The 11447-nt window shown below is 35.3% G+C and overlaps 1 long non-coding RNA gene across 3 annotated transcripts in view; it reads left to right on the top strand.

Moving 5' to 3' along the window:
- Window positions 1-11447, top strand: part of LOC117796689 — a 463405-nt gene that overhangs the window by 5960 nt on the left and 445998 nt on the right. The window contains exon 3 of one of the 3 annotated variants that reach the window (XR_004621311.1): window positions 490-1167. The exons of the other annotated variants lie outside the window; for them this stretch is intronic. This is a non-coding gene — a long non-coding RNA (uncharacterized LOC117796689). Of the gene's footprint in view, window positions 1-489; window positions 1168-11447 lie in introns of those variants that run through there. 3 annotated transcript variants of the gene reach the window in all.

The raw sequence follows: 11447 nt of genomic DNA, 5'->3' as shown, positions 1-11447 counted from the left end.
AATTTTTTTTGAGTTTTGTAACAACTGGAGAATAACTGTTCTTTATCATTCATCATTAACATTCCATGAACAATCACAATTTGAAGTTGAAAATTCAAATTTTCATCTTGGATTACAGAAAGCAACAAATGCGTAGGTTGAGGGAATGATCTGAGAGTGAATAAAAGTGTCACAAAAATCTGAAATCATAGAGTGGATCTACAAGTTCTCATTTCTCCAGTAGTTTCAAGTAGTTTCAACATTTACAGGAAGAAAAACAAAAAACCAAAAACAAACAAATAAACAAAAACCCAAAATAAGTGAGACTTTCTTTACTTAGAATTTTGTAGAGCAGTTTCATTCAAATAAAATATACCAATTAAAGTATCATAAATACCCTGCAGCCTAACCTGAATCATGTTTCAGTAGGTTTTCCCACTATCCCTTACATACTCTTTCCCTCCCAGTCAAAAGAGGCTACATGTTATCTTTCCTATTCATGTTTCCTAGCATGCTGGATTCATTCTATATAGATGCAAGTAACTAAACTAAAAGGCAGATCCCAGAAGAAGAAGGAGAACAAGGAGAACAAGGAGAAGGAGAAGAAGAAAAGAAACAACTACAGAAATCTTTCTAAAAAGGCACTCTCTTGTGCATATATTCCCTTAATGTTATGAATGTTTGAGAAAGAAAATGTGTAAAATCTATTTTAATTATTTCAGTTGTGATTTAATCATTTTATCCTGTCAACATACTTCTAAATTCAATGCTGTGTCAAAATCAACTCTTCTGCTGACTCTGTTTCTTTAAAATGCTACTTCAAGCTACTTTTTGTTAGTCTAAATTTGTGTGCAAAAAATAGATTACTTATGGCACTCACCCATTTAGATGTCAGAAGAAGTTCTATATGTCCACTAAATTAAAACATCCTAATCATCGGCTGTCAAGCCTTAGAGAATTTGGCACTGCCTCATATTTCTGTTTATGACAGCTCACGGAGGGCATGCTGTGAACTGCTTTTTTTCTGCTTAGGACCCAATTAGGAGTGACAAATGCAGGAGTTTTAATATACCCAATACAAATATGTGATATTAAGTATATATCTCGAGGTGAGGTCACTAAGTTATTTGCCAATGTTCAACATTCTGAAAGAGGAGAATTAATGCTCTGGCACTGGAAAGACTCTAGATCAAGAAGTCAAAATACTNAATTAATGCTCTGGCACTGGAAAGACTCTAGATCAAGAAGTCAAAATACTTGGAAGGGCCAGTAAAATGGCCCTTGGAAAGTGGAACTGCCTAAAGGTGGTGAGAGAATAACTGACTCCTACAAAGAAAAAANGTTTTGCAAAGTAAAATGGCCCTTGGAAAGTGGAACTGCCTAAAGGTGGTGAGAGAATAACTGACTCCTACAAAGAAAAAAAAAAGTGGAGACTTAATCTCATTGAGAACATTGAAGAAATAGAATAAATCTTTAGTGGCCTAGTGAGGTAAAATTTCTAAACAAGGAAGAATTTTCTTTGATTGTTATTGGAGGGTTTTCTGGCAGATATGTATAAAATGATTAAAGAAAATAAATAGATTGAAAGAGACCTAGGAGGAAGACAGCCATTGCTTCTATTTCCTGCCATTGAACAACCAACGCTTCCTTACTTGGATGAACAACCAACTCCTCCTTACTCCCTTCCTTCCTTCCTACTTCCTTCCTTGGATTACTTCCACAAGTCCTTATAGAACTTTGTGATAGAGCAAGGAAAACAAAACAAAACAAAAAACTAAACTAAGCTAAACTAAAGACACGATTCTCGATTAGGAGTGATGTTAAAAATAACTGTGATAAACTGTACCCAAGCAAAATTATTATAGATAGATGTGCAGCTTTATCAGGTGACAGTGCCATCATTATACCCAACTATCCATCTTCTTACAAGCTTCCCTGTGTCTCCAAGGAAATAATCTGTAACTTCAGGCAGTTAAGGAAAACATAATTTGGAGAAGATCAAAACAATCCACACTGTCACACACTGTGCCTCTTGAATTCTGTGATTGCTGGACTTTATAAGCAGCGATAGCATCATGATGATACATGTGTGCCCCTTAAGCCGTCTGGTAAACTTGGAGCCTTTTTGTAACGTAAGAAAAGGCATTTTAGAGATGTTCTAAACCCTCCAGTTCAAACGCAGATTTTTTTTTTTTTTTTTGCTGGGAAGACTGATACCCTCTTTGCAGTATAAATTCTGTAAAAATCATGGACTTCATAGTAGTTCTCCTTCCTGCCACTAAGCCACTGAGAATACTGATCACTGAGTTTATTACAGCACTTACTGAAGTGTTATCTTTCAGTCAACTCTGTTATTCATGAGCTGATTATCTAGGTGGTGGATTACCTCTGTTCCACCTTCTCTTTCCTTTTCCTCTACTACCTGCCCATTGGCTATTCACATGCTCGTTAGCATTTCCACCAGTAGGCAAGTAACAGAAGGAAGGGGGGATGAAATAGCAATCAGTCAATTTTATTACTTGTTAGCAGCCCTTATAAAGGTTTGGTAGAAGAAGAAAATTTAAAATAGTCTTTAAAATTAGGTTTGGGGGATTATCTATGGCTTTTATTTATTCATGTTCTTTCTCTTGTCTATTAACATAATCTATGACTATTGCATTTTACAATTATCTTGGATAAAAATGTGCTTTTAGTGGAGATAGCTACATTTCATTAATAAAGCTGTGTACAGTCTGTAAAACACATTGGGAGCTTTCATTATGGCCGTATAAGTACACATGTAAAATATTATGATTAAAACTGACTACTTAAATAATGTTGGTAGTATTTAATAATTGATATTTGCAACATGGAGAAAGAACCATCCAATGAAATATGCAATATTTAAAGTTTCCACCTGCAGGTTTTCATATTCTTGGGTTTCTAGTGCTTCATAAGCATTCAGATCACCATGATTTCCAGTTTATAATACACCAAGAAGTTTAAGCTTAAGGCACTAGTGATATCATGTCCCTTTTCCATAGAAAATTCAACACAGTGGTTACTTACAGATGGTATAATTCTATAATGCCAATATCATTTTTTTGCATCATTATTTGCCCTGACCCTAAATTGATAGAGTATCCTACCTAGATGCTTTGCAAAGTGCCAGCACAAATGTAGTAAGATATTCCACTTCAGAGAAAAATAAACAACCTTACATAGCACTTTCGAAAGTTTGACATGTGCCTTTTTTTTTTTTTTTGGTCTAAGAATATAAACTGTCAGAGTTATTACCTTGGGTATCTCTCATCCTACATTGCCAGATCAATAATCATTAGTATAGTCTTGCTACAGGAGGAAAAAAATGACTCACTGTTTATATATAGCCTGAAATACTAATTCATATTAAAGTTTTAAGGGCTATTATCTTAAATATTCCTTTTTTTTTTTTTTAAGATTTTAAGTAGTCTCAACAGCCAACTCAGGGCTCAAACTTATAACCCTGAGACCAAGAGTCTCATGCTCTTCCAACTGAGCCAGCCAGGTGCCCCTTAGATATTTCTTAAGGAAGTCAGTGTGTAGCCTACCTTCCTGGCAGAGAAGCGTTGACTTCTTAAATGAGGTATGTTCTGAGGACAAACTATTGCCTCCTTGCCTCATTTGAAATGGCCTCTATACTGCTATTTTTCTCAATAATAATTATCGTAGGGCAGACACTATTCAATAATAATTTGTAAGTCTTTTTGAATTTCTTCCCACCTGGTTGAGACTATAGATTAAAATGAGGAATTCTTACCCACAGCGATGCCAGAATGAAAAACAAACAAACTCAAAATAAACATAGCTAAAAGTCCACAGAAGAATTAATGGCATAAATAAATGAATAAACAAATAAATATGATTATAGATGTGTTTTGACATTAACCACAATGTGAGTAGAAGTTCAACCTTTAGTGATCATATAAACACATTCCTCTCTAAAAATTATTTCTGGGAGAGAGATGGGACGTAATGTATAGGTAGGGCAGGCATACCAGGAAGAGAGAAGATAAAATGGATTCTCATGAATGAAGAAAAATTTGTAAGGCCACAAGGTTGGTGGTTTTCACCCCATCAAAAGACTTGTTAAAAACAAGACAACAGGGCCAAAGTGGACTCTTTATTGCTAAGCCCCACATCACCAAACCGAGATTTAATTACAGTTTTGGCCTCTCCCAGAAATCAAACCTTAAACTAGTCAGTCACAAATCACCACCTCAAGACTAGGGAGGAAATCTGCCTGATAGATTCCTCCCATTCCCTAAAGGAAAGTGACCTTGCCACAACCAATTCACTTTTTGCTAGTGTAACTCCCTTGTTCCCACTCCTTTCTGCCTATAATAGTCTTTCATTTTGTACAGCTCCTTAGAGCACCTTTCTTTCAGCTAGATGCGATGCTAACTGGTTTCATAAACTGTTGAATAAAGCCAGTAATATCTTTAAAATTTACTCAGCTGAATTTTATTTTTTAACAGACACCATGCAATATCTCTCCCAGTTTTGGCAATGGCAGATGGTGTATGTACTGGAAAGAAAACTACTCAGTATTTCTCTCTGGTAACACCATATTGAAGCCCTACCAATATCGACACCTGCACTTTTTAGCATCAGTCAGAGAAAATATTGTCTTGCTCCTCAGCCTCATACAATATCTTATAGAAAACTGTCTAGCCTTCCCAGGCATTAACGTATTTCTGGGGAAATCAGTGGTTGTAGCAAGCTAAGTATCTAAGGGTAATGAGTAAAACAGTAAATTGTTGTAGACAAATTCTGTAATGCCAAGATTGGAGAACTGTTCCAATTGTCTGATCGAAGCACTCTTCCAGAACCCAGTTGAAAAATCTCTGCCTCCCCCCTTTTTTCTTGTTAAATTGACATAAAGGAGTTTAAATACTTTGCTCAGAAAGTGACATACCATGAGGGAGAATAAAGATCATTCAATTCCTGAAAGTTTGCTTACATGGAGCCTTCACATGAACTGAGCAATGATGTCAAAAAGGAATACATAGGAGATTAAGTGCGGCTTCTTGGCAAAAGTGCTCACCACCATTAAGGTGGTACCACCATGTCCATAGGGGAAAAAAAAGATTTAAGATAAAAATCATAGTAAGTACATGCCAAAGAAGTTTCAGAATCAAACATGGATAGAATAATATTTTTAAACGCTCAGGAATGGTTNAAGGTGGTACCACCATGTCCATAGGGAAAAAAAAGATTTAAGATAAAAATCATCGTAAGTACATGCCAAAGAAGTTTCAGAATCAAACATGGATAGAATAATATTTTTAAACGCTCAGGAATGGTTTGGTCTCCACAAGTATCTTTTTTTGCTCAAATATTTGAGGACATTTTTCTAGATGCTTTGACTGTAGGCCAGTCAATATTTTGAATAATCTAGTGACTCCAAGGATGGCTTCATGGTAGAAGAATTTGAATGTGACTCCCCCACTCCCCACCCAAATCAGGGTGTATTTTGGTATTCTGAAGGACTACCTATCTTCTAGATTCTACTGTTCATCTATCTATGCCTTGGAGACTCTAGATCTTCCCTTGTTGGACTGTTCTGAGTGATGAAGTCAAGGCTAGATGGCTACAAAATTCTTAGGCTGAAGATTTGCAGAGGAAGGATGGCCTCTGCTCTCCTATGCTACTCTTGTTTCAGGGATAAGTTTACTATTCTGCAATTTTGTATGTTCCACCTTGTAAGGAATATAAAACACAAAGTGCTTAAAGAAGAATGGTTACCTTACATCATACATGAACTTCCAAATTTTTCCACTATAATGGAAAGTTTCTAAAAGCTAGGGCATATCATGTCTAGCTCACTCCTATATTCCCAGAGACTGCACTGTCTGGTAAAAGTAATCTATTAAAAACAAATTGCATCCATATTTGCATGGAGGCATCAAAGAGCATTTGGTTTCCTCCAAGTCCAAGTCCATCTCTCATGGCACAATTCCTGTTCTTTCAAATATATTGTAGGTGGTTTTGGCCAACATATGTTTCTTCAAAAAATCATCCAAGGTGTGGATATTGACTGCTTAGGAAGTTCCTTTATTTTTGATAAATATTCTTTTGTGTTGGATGTTTTTGTTCTAATGATATATGTTCAAGTTTTGTCAGAGTAAGACAAAACCTTATTAGAAATTAATTAAATTATACTTCCTATACACCTGGAGTATCTCTCTCTAAAAAGATTGTTATTATTGTTTGTAATTCTTGACAACCCCATCTAAACATGGATATGATCTTTTTAAAATAGACTACTTTTGCAAAATAGAAAAGAGAAGAGAAAATAAGAGTTGTAGCATCTTCTTACCCCAAAAACTGAACTATGGGCTATCCTTGATTGTCATAGAATTTCATGACCTTGCTAGATAAAATGTATCTAAATAACTTCAACTTTGTTTTCTCAAAGCCAATTGCTTACAATTGACTGAGTAGTGGATCTACAGTAGTCAAGGCCTCTCTGGAAATATGCATGATTACCTTTGGCTACAATGACTAACTGAAAAGACTACTCAGTCTTCACAGGTGCCATGTTCTGCTCTGGTAACTCCTCACATTTTTATGGGAATTGGCAAATAACTAAATATTATTTTAATTCATTATCAGTGATACTTTTAAGCCCTGTTATATTTAAGATGTAATGCTAACATCCTCTCATTCTAGCTGTGGAAATAGGCATGTTGATAAAATGTCTACAATATAAATCATATGTTAAAAACACTTAGCATATGCTGACCACAATGGAAACAGAGAAGAGTGGCAATTAATTTTGGCCTAAGGACTCATGAGAGGTTCCAAGAGAAAAACCTTTCCCTTAGGAATGCTCATGAGAGACTCTTAAGATTTTGTAAAGGCAACATAATTCAATTAGAAAATCATTTATGAATGGCCATTATGTCTAAGATGCTAAGGCACTGTGCAAAGTACTTACTTGGAAAGTACAAAGATGGGAAAAAAAACACTCATTTATATCAAATTACTTGGTATATAATGGAGGAGAAAGATGTTACAAATCTCATAACACAGTAATACTTAGAGGCCATGTGACAATAAAGAAGGAGAAATTAATTGTAGCTTGGAAATTATGAAAGTATTCTCATGGAATATTCATCTGTTCACTTATTCAGCCTTTCATTTAATAATTTATGTAACAAATCATGAGCTAGGTACTGTTCTAGATACTAAGAATACACCGAAGGCCAAAACAGACATGAGGAAAGTTACATTATAGTCTGGGAAATAATGGAACAAACAGTTAAATAAATAAGTAAGAAACCATCCAATGCTAAAGCATGCTATTCTGGATAATAAATTTCAGCTTCAGAGACATGAAATTAAATGGCTAGAGAAAGCTTCTCTGTAGACATTACCATTTTAGCTGTGTTCTGACTGACAAGAAGGAGACAACCTTTTAAGTACCAGAGGAAAGACTCTTCTGGGAAAAATATGCAACTTGTCCAAAGGCTTAATGTAGAAATGGAAGATGCCAGTTTGAATAGAGCTAGATGATGGGGGATGGGGGGTGGGAAGGAGAAGGGGAATAAACCAAAGTAATACAAAGAGTAGGACAAGGCCAGATCACATAGGGCTTCATAAACCAGAATTTGGAGCTTATTCTAAGTACCACAAAAGGCACAGGAGAATTTTAAGCAGGTGCTTTACAGGATCCCTTTTGTATCTGTGAGGTAACAAAGTGACAGTGTTTCCCAGTTGTATGGCTACTTCAGTAGTCCAGGATAAATGTGATTTCTTTCTTTCTTTTTTTTTAAATTAGAATGGTCAGAGTGGAGAAGAAAAGAAGTGGATTAAATCAGAATATTTTGGAATTATACATTTGACTGGAGCATTGGTTGGGTAATGGGAAAGTGGGGTATTTAATCTGATCCTTAAGTACTTCAACCAGGGAGATAAGAGAAAGTTACTATGAAAGGAAGAAGAAGACAGGTAGCTTGGTTGGAAGAGACTTGTCCTTAGAAGCAGGAATAAGGCTGCTATGCACAGGGTGAGAATATTAAGGTTACATATTATGTGATTATTGAAAGTTATGAATTATATAGACAAAGAAGACAAAAGTAGTGGGAGTGATCAGATATAGAATGTTACAAGTGCAGTAGTTGGGTCTGAAATTTCCTGTTTGACTCTTAGAGGAGAATATGGGCCATTATTTTCTAAAAAAAATTGTGAACACATATTTTTTTTTAATAGAGAAGTAATAGATACCACAAAGTAATATGAAGATTTAACAGTTAAAATACTACAACCCAGAAATGACCAGTCAACATACTGGTTTTGAATTTAAGATGTCTTATGTTTTTGCAATCATATAATGTATCTCACACATATGTTATTAGTTAATTGTTGATATCGATAATAAAGACATGTTAAAAATGTTAAGAAAAATTATAACCATTACTAAGACAATAAAGTGTTTGTCTATGTCACAAATCACTTCATCAGCCAAGGAATTAATTGGCTCCTATAATGTGTGGCCGAGGAATAGCTTAATTCAGGAATAAAACAACATCCTCAGGATCCACCAATTGACTCTTATTCTTCTGTATGTCAGCAAGCAAGCCACACAGTAAAATGCCAGCAAGGTCACCACACATGGCCCAACTCTGAATCTCACCCCAACAAATCTAGAGAAAAGAGATCTTTTTGGTGTTGTCTATAAAAGTTATTAATCATGATTATTCATTGTTCTAGAATGATCACTTGTCTCATCCAACCACTGTGGTGGATGTACTAGAATACCCTGATTAGTTTAGCCTAAGTCACAGGTCTATAACCCAGGAAAAGGTGTGTAAATCCCACCTAAAATCATATATTGGGAGTGGGGGAAAAGTCACATTCTCCAAAATAAGATTGGTATGCTCTTGCCATAAGAAAGGTTCTGGATAATGACAGTAAATGGTCAATTCAACAGAACTTCCAAACTGTGAGAGTGCACTGTAATACATTAGTTTCTTCTTAACAGGCTACAGGTGGACCAATATATAGGTCTCCTGTATCTTTAGAGAGTTCAATAAAGACTGGCAAGGTACCCTGGATGGGAATGGTCTTGTGCGTTCAAATCAGAATGATAATCAAATTTATTTTCTATGATCCCTGACGTAAAAAATAAACAAATAAGTAAGTTTGGGAGGCACTGCCCTATAATGCCAACAAAAATAAGATACATATATTACAAAGAGATTTTAAAAAATGAAAGGACCTAGAAACTTTCAAAACAAAAAGCACATATGCATGTAAAATTAACTATAAATACCTCTACATAAAGGCAAAAATTATTAATGTAGTTTAAAAATATTACAATATCTTGTTTATCAGTGCTATATCTCAAATAGTAACTCTTGAATAGTAAAACATAAAGGATAGGTTGAAATGTATTAGGCAAAGGCAAACAATAGGAAGAAAGGCAGTGAGACAACATTGCACACAAAGTAGAATTCAAGGGAAAAATTACATTAAATAAGACAGAAAAAGGAATTTACTATTTACAAAAACTTCAATTTTCAATGAAAAGATAATTTTACAACAGTAATTAACTTTTACATATCTGATAAAATTACTTCTAAATACAGAAAATTTATTTTTAAGAAGTACATAGCAACACTACAAAAAACATAAATGTATTAAAGCATTTTATGTTTTCTCTCAGTCCTAAGAATCAAGGCCAACAACAACAAGACTATTTGGTTCATAATACTGAATATTGATGAACTGGATATCGATAAATACACTGTAATGCTCTCCTTTCAAGAGTCCATGGACAATTTACAGAATTATTTCAACATAGTATCCAAAATATTTTGAATATTTCAATTGTTTTTATTCAAAAAAAGAAAGTAAAAAAAAAGTTTAGAATTTCTAGAAGAATTATCAGAAAAAAGTGGTGGGTGTTGATGTCACTGAAAGTAGAAGAGTAGAGAATTCTAAAACTGTCTTTCTAAACAGCGATACTTAAGTTGATGAAAAATATCTGAGTCAATGTTTTATGGAATCTAGTCATATTCCAGCATAATAGTAGGCCATGAAGATAGCCACACTCCTCATGAAGATTGCTGGTACCACAGGGAGCAATACAGACGCTATTCTCAAAGAATTGGAGTGTTTTGGCTTGTCTGGTAGCTACACAGTGGACTGACTCAAGGTCTTGCCTTTGTTTCACCCACTTTGGATCTTTCTAGGGATGACCTGGCTTCTCAAGTGACATTTGTCAAAAGAACTTAAGGAGAAACATACTAGGTGCAGCCACCTATGACAAGGGATAACAGTTGGGGCAAGTGATGTACAAACTGAACAGACTGAGGTAGGAGATACATGGAGGAATAAGGACTTTGAAAAGTCCCTGAGTATATCAGGAAATCTACAAGGCCATATGCACTCCTAGGACTAGCTATTAGGTCTGAATAAACCTGATAAAACTGTAAGTTTTCACCTGTACTGACATTTACACGCATACAAGTGCAAAGAAAAATCTCAGTCCAAGTCGTAAATGTCCTAGCTAAGCATTGAAGGGGTGCTCCAACATGAGACAATCTGAAAAGACTGGGAGAGTATTTTCTTTGTTTTGTTTATTTTTTGATTAAGGAATTTAAGGAAATCTCTGTCAAAACACCAAGAGACCACTACTCTAAGGAACAGAGATGTCAGTGGCAACACACAACAAAGAATTCAGTGTTCACAAATCTAGTTTAGAAAAGCTACTATACAAACAACGATAACCTACAATAAGCAGCAACACTAAACCCTGAGGGGGCAAGGAATCTAATTTCAAGATTTACCACATTATAATAGTCAAATATCTGACTTAAAAAAACTGAAGCATGGGGGCGCCTGGGTGGCACAGTGGTTAAGCGTCTGCCTTCGGGTCAGGGCATGATCCCGGTGTTATGGGATCGAGCCCCACATCGGGGTCCTCCACTATGAGCTTGCTTCTTCCTCTCCCACTCCCCCTGCTTGTGTTCCCTCTCTCGCTGGCTGGCTCTATCTCTGTCGAATAAATAAATAAAATTTAAAAAAAATATCAACAAAGCTAGGCCAATACCAAGATACTGTAATTAAATTTACAAAATAAATTAATAAAGAAAAACTCTTAAAAGCAGCACTACAAAAGAAGTCATTAACTTACAAAGGAAAACCTATAAGGCTAGCCAGAAATTTTTCAGCAGAAAGTTGGCAAGCCAGAAGTTATGATATATTCAAAGTTCTAAATGGGAAAAATCTGCAGTCAAAAATATTCTATCCAGCAAAAGCTATCATTCAGAACAGGAGAGATAAAGAGTTTCCCAGATAAACAAAAACAAAAGGAGTTTTTGACCACCAAACCAGCCTTGTGAGAAGTATTAAAAGGCACTTTTTCAGTGGAAAAGAGAGACAAAAGTGACAGTATAAAGGCAGGAAACACAAAAGTGGTAAAAATGAATATTTCTCTA

The sequence above is a fragment of the Ailuropoda melanoleuca genome, chromosome 16, assembly GCF_002007445.2.
Source record: "Ailuropoda melanoleuca isolate Jingjing chromosome 16, ASM200744v2, whole genome shotgun sequence".
In the NCBI taxonomy this organism is placed as follows: Eukaryota; Metazoa; Chordata; class Mammalia; order Carnivora; family Ursidae; genus Ailuropoda; species Ailuropoda melanoleuca.
This window is presented reverse-complemented; position numbering and strand designations above follow the sequence as displayed.